A 14830-nucleotide genomic window follows, 5' to 3' on the forward strand; every position below is an offset into this window, starting at 1 on the left:
GTATGAAGGATGCAGGACTGCAAGAAAACGCTGCCAATGCAACCGCCCTGCCGGTCATACCTTGCACTCACATTCACCGTAAGTAGAACTCACACAACAATCACTTTTTGAAAGTCCCTCCATGACCGTGAGCTTCAACATACAACCACGAGGAGATATCTCTTTTATAGCTGTCTACGGTGAACAGGTGTGACGTTTCATACACTATTTGCAAAATGCACAAATTCGCACACCAAGCTCAAGTTCCGTTGAGTTGATGTATTTTGCGACACAATTGTGCACGATCTGTATGTTGTCTACTCTGTTTGTAAAAAGAATCACTACAAGGATGCACCTCTCGGGGTTTAAACCGTAGTCCTCTCGATTGTGAATTAATTACAAGCAACATCATTGTGCCTCGATATGGGCATGTTTTTCATCCGAAAAATAATTTTATCTCCTTTCGTTCAAGTTTTGTGACGTCACTGTTTCGGAAATTTAGAAGAAACAAATGTGCGTTTCCAGTATTCATATCCTCAAGGTGTTTATTCTTACTAAATCAACGATGCTCTACAACTTTGTAATTTACTTTTTCTTCCTGTCTCGTATTGTTTTCGAGCTAGGGAAGCTATCTCCGCCATTTTTCACCAGGTGGTGTTGTAAACTTTCTCATCAAGTATCGCATAGTCACTTTACTATACCTAGACACCAGTTTTATGAATATAGATGCAGCAGTTAAGCGGGCGGACCGGACGCGTAATGGCAAACCGCACATTGAGTTGATCAATGTTAACGAGTTTCGCTTACTGCACGTGTTCAATGGTCTACCGTCGGCGTGGGAAGAAATGCTGGCAACTAAGCATAAGCAACCCTACACAAGCCTGTTCATCATGTAAATCTTATTGACCACCGAAATTTGTTTGTGCTCAATGCATTTGCTTCTGTTTCATTTCATTTTGGTTTATTTTGCTTATAAACGTTATATTTAGTATGAGTTATTTATAATAATTTCCTTGACTTTAATTCAATAATTTACACTGAATTTATTCATTAATTTGTTGAAGTATATTCGAATGGAACATTTGGTAAATACGCAATTGCTTTTATTCTTCAGAAGTATGATCAATAAAGATTCAACTAATAATATCCTATCATGTTTCCTATTTTGTAATCATTCTTAAACCAAAATTTGCTTATTTTACAATCGATATTTACACTATAAGTAATGAAGCAACTTACAACCTAGCAAGTTTTAAAACTCCGAAGTGTTTACGCCCAGATAACAGAATATCAACCACACACCGTTTTTTTCTTCTTTTAAAATCATACCAAAGCCATAATTGCGCCAACTTCTCTTCTGGGCATGCGCAATATGCGAAATTCGTTTAGTATTGATCAACTGAATGTGCAGTTTGCCATTACGCGTACCGGACTTTAGTGGGCACCTTCATTCTAATTAACATAGTATTACTATTCTGGATGCAGGTTGTGAGTACTTTCATATGAAAACGCATTTTGTGGCTTCTTTAGCATAGTTTTTTTTTTTTTTTTTTTTTTTTTTCAGTAAATATTTTAAGAGTATGTATTAAAAGATAAACATTAAATTAAAAACTCTCAAAATTTAAATTTATTATTTTAGCACAATGAAGGGAGATTGTACCTGCGCGAGTACTCTTAAATTATAGTTTTCGTAAGATAATGTTTGATCTGATTTATATATATATATATATATACGTACATTTTATTTTAACTAATTTTACTTTTCTCATTGATGTATGTTTTCATATATATTTACCATTTTGTATATCTTAATAAAGCATTTGAATTATAGTGACTAAAATTTGACATTTTAAAATCGATTTTCTTAAAGAGTGAGAACAAAGAAAAACAAAATCTTTTATCGTTTACGCATCAGCTCGGGCACTTTTAGTCATATGATGATAATAAATATTTATCACAGAAACAGGTCATTTCATTTTTTCAACACATTGCTGAATGTTTTATTTTTGTTCAGGAAAGAGTTATGACTTCACTTAGTCAAAATAATAGGGAAAACTTTCTTCAGTCAATAAGGTGGGGATTTGGTGGCTCTTCGGGATATAGTTCTTATAAACAAGCGTTCCATGGATCTGAAACCAGTGATTTAGCTGTGTTTATATCATCTAATTTACATCTTGATTTCGTTTCAGATCCTGATAACTGTAATTCTAAAGTAATTTGGTACAAGATGGTTTGGTATTTCTACAACTGGTGCAATTTGTATAGCTGTAATTCTAAAGTAATTGTAGGTCTTTAGTAGTGGAGCTCTGTGAAAGGAAAAAGTAAAGTAAGTAATATGTAGAAACATTAGGTATTTTTTGGAAGCAGGCAAGATGCAAAATATGCAGTGCCTTCGCCGGGAATCTAACCGCGGACCTCTCAATTACGCGCTGAGCGTGCAAACCACTACACCACGAAGGCTCGCTAAGACGGCGGGAGATACCTTATATACTCCCCCTTTTAAAGGGCGACTCGGGTTTTTAGGGGACCCAATCGCCAAATCTTGGGTGAGGGGAATCATCATCCAACACCCTTTTTAGTTCGGGCGCCACTGTAGAGACGACAGGTATTTTTTGGAAGCAGGCAAGATGAAAAATATGCAACGCCTTCGACGGGAATCGAACCGTGGACCACTCAATTACGCCTTGATCCTGCACACCACTACACGAAGGCGCGAGAAATACCTTATAAATGAAATCGAACATCTGCGTAACAGTGTTTTACGTTGTAACAGATCAGTTTCAATCAGTCTTAATTTAATTTTTTCAATAACTGAAATCTGTCACTGATACAAAACGTATGAAAACAAATGCTTTGGACTCCATAACACGCATCCTTTCCTCATGCCTTAAATAGTAAAAATGGTCAACTGATGTTGTACCTATATAATAATGCTGTATTTAAGAAAGCTGCATATTAAGTATCCCGCTATATAAGTCATGCTAGTGGTTGACATACTAGTTACTGGACAACTTAAACTAAAATATGCAAATGTATACACAGTCAGTCCTCAAATAAATAATAACTGCCTTAGCAAAATATGATATTATTATAGCAAGGTGGTTGTTTATAATAGATTTAATAGGAAGATCAATGTTAAATTTAAAAGTAAATACAAGGGGATCCAAGTATGACCAGGACTGTTGTTGTCACTGTTGATAACAGTGCGTGAAGAACATTTGTCACCCTGACAAACATTGATTGTGTGAATACGATTCTTCGTTAGAAACAGCACATCACTATCAAAGAATTTGTGTTGATGGTTTCACTGAGTGTTGACAGTGTAGAAACCATTGAGAAAAAACATTTGCAGTATGGCAAGATGTATCCATGATCGATTTTAAATAGGTTAGCAGATAAGAACAAAGTTATGCACATGTAAACCACTAGTTCTTTCCTATGGCAGTTTGAAGATAAAGGGGATATGTTTAGTTGTTCATACTGACCGTCAGTGGAATAGGGTCCAGTACTTCAATCCCGAATTCAGGTACAAATACTGCTTGAAAGGCATCCTGTTTGTGGATGAGACTTGCCGAAGGAGGTTGGTCGTATCGGACGTAAAACTCCTGTGACCTAAGATCTCGTATCCTCTTGGCCGAGAAGCGTACCACTTAAGAGGGCAGGAAATCGAAATCGAGTCAATGGCTAGGCGGCAATTAGTAGCCAACCGCTACTTCTTTAATATACTAAGGTTAGGCCAGGAACGGAAAAAGCGTGCCATTGGTTGCTGGTAGTGACGTCACCCGGGAGACAAAACGCATCGGCCGACGCGTCTGCTACATGATTTTGGTAATGGAAAAAATGTAAACTAAAGCAAAATGATCATTTTATATGTGGTAGATACACCAGAAATACCGGGTATATACTTTCCGATTAAGTATTTTGTTAAAGAAAATGTTTATTTTATGCACAGAATTCGTACGAATGCTGAAAATAATTGTAAACATTAAATTCTTTTCGTAAAGGAAAGCATTAGAAAATGAAAAACGATATTTAAGTTAATTATGGGAAATAAATATTGTAAAACAAGGTATTTTTCAATATTTTTTCGTAGTATTGTTTGCACTAAATAAATCTTGTTGAACAGAACACATGATGGCATAACTGCTAAGACCATGGTAAAAACATAATCAAAAAGTATTATTCTATTTATTTTCATTGCTCATGCACTTTTTTTAACACAAATGAACTTTGACATTCCATGAGAAATATATGATCGTGATTTTAAGTTTACATATCTAAAGCAAAAATATATATAAAAAGATTTGACTTAACAAATTCATATTTAAATACCATAAAATTCTACAAATTTCTTAATATCCGTCATTATACTTTTAAATAGTATACTTATCACATTCTTTTTAAAGCGAAAAGTCACTTCATACTGATTCACTTCAGATTTTAGCAGAAGTGCATATATTTTCAGTATAATCTAAAAGTACTCTTATAATCCCTTACACTCCCAAGATTTCTATATAACATTTATCCTGACGTGATTATTTGCTATAGTAAATAATCTTCGATATTGGCATCCTATTCTTCCTTCCATACATTAAAAATGGAAAAATTAAAATACATTTTCTTTCACATATACGCACAATAATAATAATAATAAACTTGCCCTACATCTTAGTTTCGGCCCACCAGCGGCTGAGCGGTAAAGTCGCTGAACACTGGTAGTTCGGTTCGAATCCCGCGAACGGACTGGCTGCATGGGCGTTTTCGTGGTTTTCCTCATGTGTAACGTGTATACGAGCCAGTTTCCCTGAGAAAGTCCTCCACGAAGGCATCACACCTATTGCGCAGATAGCCCTAGTGTGCTTTGCCATAATTAAATACACCACCACATCTTAATTTCAATTCAGCCTGTACACAAATTAAATATTTTTAATTACTAATGTATTTTTATCAGGTTGTTTCTTAAAATACTTTTGTTATACTCGAAGTATGTGTTCAATATTGAATTATTTTTCTTTCTCTTATAATTAAAAACAAGTTATATGAAATCAAAATTAAAACATATGCAGCAGTTAAATAACACTGAACAGAATATCTTACTTACACTTTCGCTATTTTTTCGCTAGCATTATACACAGATTTGTTTTCCTTCAGATTCAAGCATGTGTAAGTTATATCAATTAAATTACATCACACATACCTGTATGCATCAGTTAAATAACACTGAAGGAAATATGTCACTCACTCATTCGATGTTTGCATCATAGTGTGGTCGAGAAATTGTTCTTTCCTCACGGTGAGGCATGTATCAGTTTACTTAGTTCGCAAAGCTTAACCCAGACGCTGCTTCAATACATAGAATTACGTTTGGGATGTAAAGAAAGTAACCAAAACATGTGAATGAAGTTGGATACTCGAATTTATTAACTAATCATTCAGGTACTCAGTATTGGTAAACATGACACTGAGTTTAAATATCTCACTACGATGTCTCATACACAAAATGAAGATTATGATAAAAAATTATTTAAAATGAGAAATTTTTCAATTTAAAGGTAAAATAGCAGTAAAATGAAAAATAAATGTAAAATTACATCACAGTTATGCATGAAAACTACATAAATTCATTAAAAAAATAGTTATTTTATCTGGTTGTAAAGAGTGTTTTCCGCCAAGAAACGTATTAACGTGTATAATTCTGACACAACGCTATAGCACAATTTGACACTTCCGCCTAGGTATAATAGCAAATTAACAACACAAATCAAATCAAACTGTTGATGCAACGAAAGTAAACAAACGCCAAGAACTAACGCTGTCACCAACATGACGTCATGCGTATGTGGCATAACTTTCTCCCTGCACTGCGCATCGCTCTTGGGCCCCCCCTGGGAGAGACGGCCGTAACCTCAGAATAATAGAAGTCATCAGTGTTCAGAGGTTGAATCGCAGCCAACCACAAAACGTCTATGAAAATGCTTCTATAACATTGGCAACAATGTAGTGACTCTGGAAGGGAATATGTTGAAGGATGACATGTTCAACTCATTCAGAGTGGGGACGCGATGCTTAAAGATTGCTTTCGTCGCTCTCTAAACACCTGCTGTACAATCCCAAAGCTGCGGTATTACGCATGACTGAGCACGACCACGCGCTTTTGAGACTTTCTGTAGGTCTGTTTCTTCATTCTGAATAATTGCTGGATGATTTTACTTATCGATTTTTATGCCATTATTTTGATGCCTATAATTTCCTATATTTTAATTTCTTTACTTTTATTTTATTGTCTTAACTGCGCAGGATTTCTTTACTTACACAGTTACTCCCATGCTTTCACTGTCATGTGATTGAGACAGGGGCCTTGAAAGCTTCAACGTGCCCATCCGTCTGTAGGAGGGGCACCGTCGTGTGCAGACTCTATTCCGGGGCGCAGGTTTTTATGCGATCTTTTGGGCTCTGAATTTGGATTGTTTTCTTAGCTGGCCAAGTAGAAGCTTATAGGAGCGGCGCGAATACAAATTGGTGAACTGGGACAACTGCGTGTTAAAAATGGCGCGTTTACAGTTACTGAGGAGAAATTGCACAACTTTTTATTAAGCCTGTTGGATATGATTAAGGTTTTAGATACACAAAATTCTGAGACTTGTCAGACTTCCTCTTCCTTAAACCAGATACAGGAAACCCGCACAGTGTAGTAATAAGTCTTTTGATGAGAACGGTAGAGCAAGAAGCCCTATTATTTTACTCGATGACGGGCTGAGTACCGAAAAAAATGAAACTACGCTAGATAAAGATACTAGTTCGGATGACGAACCCCCTTGAAAACGAGGGGCGATCAAACAGTACGAACCATAAACTAGCGCGATATTGCGAAAAAAGTTAAGCTTGACACAATTTTACACAAGCTATTTTCCCTGCAATTATTACTAAGCATACGACTGGTAATTATAGTGAACAATATGTGAACACCCAAAATAAAAATGAGGATATGGACACCAGTATTATTGTTGAAAATCAAAACACTAATATAGAAAACAGTAATGATAAGAAAGGCAAGGATGAAAGCTATCCAAAATGGTTCTACATTTCCCCCAATCAAACATAAAGAAAATAAATACACACGAAAACAAATTAAACAATTCTTGCATCAGAAAAGAATAAGTTTTCGAAGACAGCACACTAGAAATTTCATAAACGTTTTTCCGGAAAATGCTGATGATTACAAAGCCATTGTTCGATTATTTAGAGTATAAAGTATTTCTCGCACTTTCCTAGGAAACCTTCGTGGTGTAGTGGTTCAGCACGCTGGGCCGGTATTCCAGAGGTCCGTGGTTCGATTGCCGGCGAAGGCGGTTGCATATTTTTCCTCTTTTCTGCTTCCAAAAAAATCCTAATGTCTCTACAAGTGGCGCCCGAACTAAAAAGGGTTGTGGATGATGATTCTCCGCACCCAGGATTTGGCGACTAGGTCCCCTAAAATCCTAGTCGCCCTTTAAAAAGGGGAGTATATAAAGTATTTCTCCCACTTCCCTAGCGAGCGTTCGTGGTGTAGTGGTTCAGCACGCTGGGCCGGTATTCCAGAGGTCCGTGGTTCGATTCCCGGCGAAGGCGTTGCTAATTTTTCATTTTTTCTGCTTCCAATTAACCTAATGACTCTACAAGAGAACTTGACAACAAACCTCATTCATGTGTACTACCGCAAGACAAAAACTTCAAAGCAGTTAATCGAGGTCTTACCTTAAATGCACAAATGGAGGATATCACGGAGGAACTAGAGGCTCTTAAATTACACTATTGAGGACATCGAACAACTATCAAGACGAGGCAATGGGGAAGTTATAAAATTCCCACTTTTTCTGATAACACTCCCAAAGTTCAGGTTAAATAACTCTGTGATTTAACTTTTAAAGTCGAACAATACAAAAGACGCCAAGACCCCCATATAATGCTCCAGGTACCAGGGGTTTCATCACATCCAAACTGTATGCAACTATACCCCTAAATGCGTGACATTTGCACAGGAACACTTTTCCAGAGATTGCCCGTATAAAGATTTAACACTTTGCTGTGCAAAATGCGGTTCTTCTCATACCTCCAGTTTTAGGAGGGGGGTAAGAAGTTTCCTAAAAATAAAAATGACAAACCTAAAACGTTCTCTAGTCGAGTGGTTGAGAACAAATCCTATGCTCAAGCACTCTCAACTAGAATATACTCTGGCACGCTCAATGAAGCTAAGAAAATTTTCCTCGACTTAGCTGAACTCGTCACTAAAAGCGCTGGCTTTTTCCTGCAAGAACAAATTAGTCGAGATAAAGCCCCTGCCTATAATATTGTTAATGGGGAAACACAACATAAATAAAGCTCCCATCAAATTAATGGTTTGGAACGCACACAGCGCTCACAACAAAGTCCAGAAGCTTCAAAATTTATTTCAAAACTATGAGATTGATATAGCATTTATCATCGAGACGTATCCTACGGCCAGCAGTAGCATTAAAATTACTAATTATATAGATGTTACAGGTGTGATAAAGGGAGTCATAGGGTTGGAGAAGCCGCAATTTATGAACTCTCTTCATTTGTGCTTCATTCAGAACGATCGTAGAAACGGACACGAATCGGTTACAGTTTCAGTTCTGCTCCCGAAATATGGGACTGTATTTCTGCGCAATGTACAACCCGCCGCAAGTTCTATTGGACGACAACATACTCGCCGAACTTCTCCCACAAGACAAGCCAATCATCTTAGCAGGAGATTTAAATGCTAATAATAGTATGTGGAACTGCAGAAAATCTAATAGGAAAAGAGACAAACTTGAAAATTTCATTACTAATCATCATGTTACTTTATACGCCCCTGAGGAGGTCACCTATTATCCAGAAAACCTGCAATTTGCGGATATATTAGATATTATCCTGACTTCGTGAGACATCCCAATGTCACTTGGTGTTAAACAGGAATTTGACCATGTTCCCATCATTGTCACCGTAGGCGCTATTAAAAATATTGATAAGGAATGAGGAGAAGCTCACGGAATGGAAGCTTTTCAAGAATTTTCTCTCCAGTAACCCTCCTAAGTTCAGCTGTCTAAAGACCCCGGAAGATATTGATCTTGCGATCCGATACTCTCACTGAATGTACTATCATTACTTCAATTAATACTGTCACTCTCACAATCCCAGCCAAACACAACGTAGACCGACTCCCGATATTTATTTGGGATCAAATTAAAGAACGTGCATGGCTCAGGGAAAGGTGGAGCTTAACATGGGACCCGAATTTTAAAAAGGAGCTGAACGAACTTAACAGAAAAATTAAAAACAATATTAGTCAATTTAGACAAGAAAAATGAGAGGAGAAAATTCGTAGCTTTAATGAGTAAGACGAATCCTTCTGGGCTTTTCCCGAAAGACAAGCAAAATTACACTGTAAATAGACCAATTTTTTGTCGGTCCACCAGCGGCCGAGCGGTAAAGTCGCTGAACACTGGTAGTTCGGTCCGAGGTTCGAATCCCGCGAACGGGCTGGCTGCGTGGGTGTTTTCGTGGTTTTCCCCATGTGTAACGTGTATACGAGCCAGTTTCCCTTAGAAAGTCCTCCACGAAAGGCATCCCTCCTCTTAGGCAGATAGCCCTAGTATGCTTTGCCATAATTAAATACACCACCACACTACCAATTTTTTGTCGAGCATAGAACTGCTCTTACACATAAGGACAAGGTCACGGTACTTGCAGACCATCTTGAAAATCAGTTCAAGTCAAACGGAAAACCTTGTGATCATGACCTCATGGAATATGTACACAACTTGGTTTCGGAATGGCTTTAAGCGCCCTAAGTTTAAAATAAAGCTGAGTTTACATCACCCAACAAAGTTTGTGGATATATCAGAAAATCGGAAAGCCCTCCGCCATAATGTCATATGTAACGTGGCTATAAAACACCTCTCTATGAACATTATTATTTAATATACTAGCATCTTAAATGCCTGCTTAGAGAATACTTACTTTCCGTCAATCTGGAAGAAAGCCAAGGTGATATTGATACCAAAACCTCGGAAGGATCTTACGAAACTTGAAGGATATAGGCCAGCCATACTCAACCTTTTTCGTCAGCGGGCCACATTCTCGGAAGCGCTATTTCAGGTGGGCAGCAACATTATCACAGGCCAAGATAACAATGCAAAATAACCACATCCATTTGTTTTATCATGAAAATGTATTTTAATACATAATTGTTAGAGAAGAGTATGTTTTTGACTGCTTAGCTTTTAAAATATCGTCGAACGTATTGTTAATTAAAATTTTCTTAGTTTTTGTTAAAAAAATGTTCACTTTATTTCAGTTTACTAAATTACGACAAGTAATACAATTAAAATAAAAAAGAAACATAAATTACATAATTAATGTATTTATTACACAAAGACTAATGAGATCGTTGAAATTGTGCACGCTTTTTAACAATCTTTTCTATATCAGGCTTACAATTACTGAAAGCTACTCGTAAGACATCATCTAAATGATAATCAGTGAGCCGGTTTCTGTATACATTTTTTGCATACTTCATTTTAGAGTATGACGATTCACAAAGATAAGTTGATGCGAAAAATTTGAGCACATTTTTGTACAGTTCTGTATTGTCCAGGCACAGTTTTCCAAAAATCGGCGTAATCCATTTCCGCCCTCTTTTCTTTAAATAAAGCTTCCAAATGTGTGTTGTTCTTGAACTCTATAAATTCGTCAAACAGCTGTACGTAACTACATCCCAATATGCCTGCCAGTTCTGATATGACTGTTGGATGTAAGTGCCAATGATTTTCGTGAATTAACAACATGCTTTTAATTTTCCTTAAATCGCTGAATCTACTTTTAAATTCTTCCGATAATGCCATTAAGTAATTTGAGATCTTCATACAGTTATCTGAAGAAATATTAATACCATCCTTTTTAACTTTAGTCATTGTTGGAAAATTTTGCAGTAATTGGTTCTGAATCTCTTCTTTATACACATTAAGCTTCTCTTCGAATGCAAATATTTTATTTGCCATCTGTGAAATTATTTTATTGTCAACTTGTAAGTCCAAATTGAAGAAGTTAAGTTTATCTGTAATGTCACACAGAAATACTAAAATACACCACTATCCATCATGTTGCAATTCACTGCACATTTTATTGTTTTGCTGTAAATACAGCATAATTTCTTGCCGCAAAGAAAAAAAACCTTTCCAACACCTTGCCTCTGCTAAGCCAACGAACTGAAGTATGTAAAAGAACATCGCTGTATTTACTGCCCACTTCCTCCAAAAGGCTTTTGAATTTTCTGTGGCTCAGTTCTCCTGCTCGGATGTAATTCACTGTACTTACGACAGTTTTCATCAAAGAGTCTATTTCAGGACATTTAATACGCGCAGCCAAGTTTTCCTGGTGAATAATGCAATGAAATGTTATTAGATTTGTTAAACCATATTTCTTTTTTTAACAGAGAAATAAACCCATTTTCCGAGCCTGTCATTGAAGGACAGCCATCGGTGCACAGAGAAACAAATTTTCTCATATCTATATTGTTCTGTTCAAAGAAATCGCAAATAATATCAATATAGTCTATGCCTCTGGTTTGGCCCTTCATTGGGAGAAATTTTAAAAAATCTTCTTGAACTGAGTTATCTTCAGTATAATATCTAACAAAAACTGAATATTGTGATGTTGCCACGCCAAGAACGCTGAAGAACTTGCAGTTTTTTAAGAACTATGCGATCGCGAATATAGTGTGCTATGTCTTCAATACGTCTAATGCAGGTTGAATCTGAGAGCTGGAGTTTATTAATTTCTCCAATTACTTGATTTTTGTTGTTGAATTTATCAAATAGTACACTTTAAGCATTTAAAAAACACTCTTTTACTATTTTTGCATCGGTTACCAAGTATATAACAAATTTCATATGATGCCTGCATCTTGTGACATCACCGCCGACATAACGCTGCATCTTGTGACATCACCGCCGACATAACGCTGCATCTTGTGACATCACCGCCGACATAACGTTTTGTTGTTACACTAAAGAACTTTTCAAAGCTGCCAGTTTCTCCCGTCTTACGGTAAATCCTCGAGGAAAGGTTTCACTAAACGATCCGTGTTTTGTTGTAAAATGGCGATCAATATTATATTTCTTTAATTTCCAAATTAAACAAGTTGCTGACCCATGTTTATTTTGCACTACAAAATAGTCAATTTCCCACTGATCTTGAACAGTCTTCTTTCATCGGATATTTTCCTTTTCTTAGAAGCCACTCCTGACATGATGAATAACTATTTTCTCAGTGTTCACCCTCACTACAGACACAGAAATACAACACCCGCACGACACAAGCAAAACAAGCGTACTGACTTGTCAGCGACCTTAGTCAGGGGATGGAACGGCGCACTAATGCGGCCGCGCCAACATAAATGGTGGAAGCTAGTTCGCGTTGCGTGTGTAATAAATAGAAACCCGTATTTGGTAGAATACTTGAGTTCTTCCCCTTGGAATTAACAGTCAACAGTGGAAAATTTAACGAAACCGGTAGTGTTATTGTTTTTGCTGTAATTGCATATATGTTTGATTTGCAACTTAAGCAGTTTACTAACAGGTAACACTGGCGTCAACATTGCGTTTGCTTTATGATTTATTGCCGTGAAGAATTTAAAAGTGAGCTTGTGGCACAGAGGTCTAGTGACGTGCAACGGTAGTAAAAGTGGGGACACTCGTGCTCGCTCACCAATTTGCAAACGATAATTGTTGACGTGTCGCTTTGGACTAGTTCTCATTGTTAAACACTGGAAGAAATCTGTAGTCTTCGTGGCTGTCACGTCTAGTATTAAAATACTTCCAACCACAGCAACCCGACTACATTCATTCTAGGCATACCTTCTCATGCCACACAATTACTGAGACGGACTGCACAATAAATGGCATGCCTTGTGCAGAACGTGCTGCTTAAATTCAGGGCATTGGTTTCGTCTTTATCCCTGTCCGCATCTCGCCTATTTTTATAAGCCAATCATTTGAGATTTTTATAGCGAAATTTTGAATACGGGGAATAGCTTGCCGGACCACTCAACACAGCTCAGCGGGCCGCAGGTTGAGTACCGCTGATATGGACCCACCAGTCTCCTCCGGTATGGGAAAAATATTTGAAAAGGTTATCATGGCCAGAATGCAACCCTTTTCGACAAACTCCCCGTAAAACAGTTCGGATTTTGGAAGAATTTGTCTACTACGAAGCAACTTGTCCGCCTGTCTGAGTTTATTGGAAGCGCCTTCCATAACATGTTAAATGTTGCCTTACTCATGCTAATGAGCTAATGGCGAAAGCTTTCGACCACGTCTGGCATAAGGGGCTAATCTTCAAAGCTCGTTGAGTTAAACTTCTCCAGAGAACTGCTTCTACTTTTGCGCTCATGTTTTAAGGACAGGGCGTTCTACGTCTGTATTTGAAGTGACAATTCGAACAAGAAGAAGCTGCGTGCTAGTGTTCCTCAGGTGTCGATTCGGCACTGGCTGTCAAGTCGAGCACTCCAAATCATGTAGTTTTTAAGCTTCAGAAATAATGCCTAGATTAGAGGAATGGTGTTGTCGTTGGAGAATTGATACCAACAGGCAGAGATCACAGCTATTAATTATCCGAAGAACCTCGCAGAAATGATCCGATTAAAAAGAAGTTATTTCTACGCAATGAAGAAGTTCCCCTCGTGAAGAAGGCAACGTATCTTGGTAATGATAAGCTGACGCGGTCAAATCATATTAAGAATGCTAGGATAAAGAATGTAGCTTCTATTAATAGTCTGATAGCGCTCATTGGAAACTTCTAGAAGTTAAACCTGCACAAAAAAAAATTCGTACGTACACGGCCATGATCAAACCGATATTCTTATACGCATCGGCAGCCTCTCACAAAGACATTGCGAAACTTCGATTTACTCAGAATAATTACTGACGCCCATTTCTTTGTCAGTAATGATACGTTACATAAAGATCTAAAAATTGAAAGAGTGACGGATTATCTAAACCGAATGAACGAGAATTTCTTTAATAATAACATTTTCGTCCTCTCGCAGCTCACCTCACTCGACGCTCTAACTTTACCACCTAACATTCCTATTCCTAATGTTACTAGCATGCCTTACGTTTACATTATTAGATATTAAGTATTTACTTCTTGAATTGCACAGCTAATATGCTTCAATGTTATTTACAGGCACTCTAATAGTACTTTTATCTCCTTATATACACTCATGTCCATAAATTAAGGATAATGCAAAATCAGGCAAAGGAAGAGTTAGAAGCAAAACAAATTTGACTTATTTGTAAAGCTTATTTATTAAACAAAAGGTAAAGAGCAAAAAAGATGCTATATGTTTGATATTATTAAAAAAATTAGGGATTTTTTCTCCCTGGAGCAAATTTAAAAAAAAAAACTATTTACAAAAAACCAATATTACATGGTTGGTATGATTGTTAATACATTGTATCTCTCCCAGACAATGCAATACAGTCCTTACAACGCCTAGGCATGCTGAGTATCAAATTATCGATCTGATCTTGGGGGATATCACACCACTCAAAAAGCAATGCTCTCCGAAGTTCCGGTAGACATGTGGGAGGAGGATGACGGGCTGCAACTCGTCGGCCGGAGGACGGGCTGCAACTCTACTGGATTCAAGTCCGGTGATAATGCTGGCCAGTCCATACGGGTGATATCCTCCGATTGAAGTCATTCGCTTACGATGTTTGCACGGTGAGGACGGGCGTTGTCATCCATAAACACAAATTGTGCGCCCATGGCGCCCCGAAACAAACGTACATGTTGTTCCAGAATG

The sequence above is a fragment of the Stegodyphus dumicola genome, chromosome X1 (assembly GCF_044657685.1).
Source record: "Stegodyphus dumicola isolate Sdum_Otavi_A_Nest chromosome X1, ASM4465768v1".
NCBI classification, from domain to species: Eukaryota; Metazoa; Arthropoda; class Arachnida; order Araneae; family Eresidae; genus Stegodyphus; species Stegodyphus dumicola.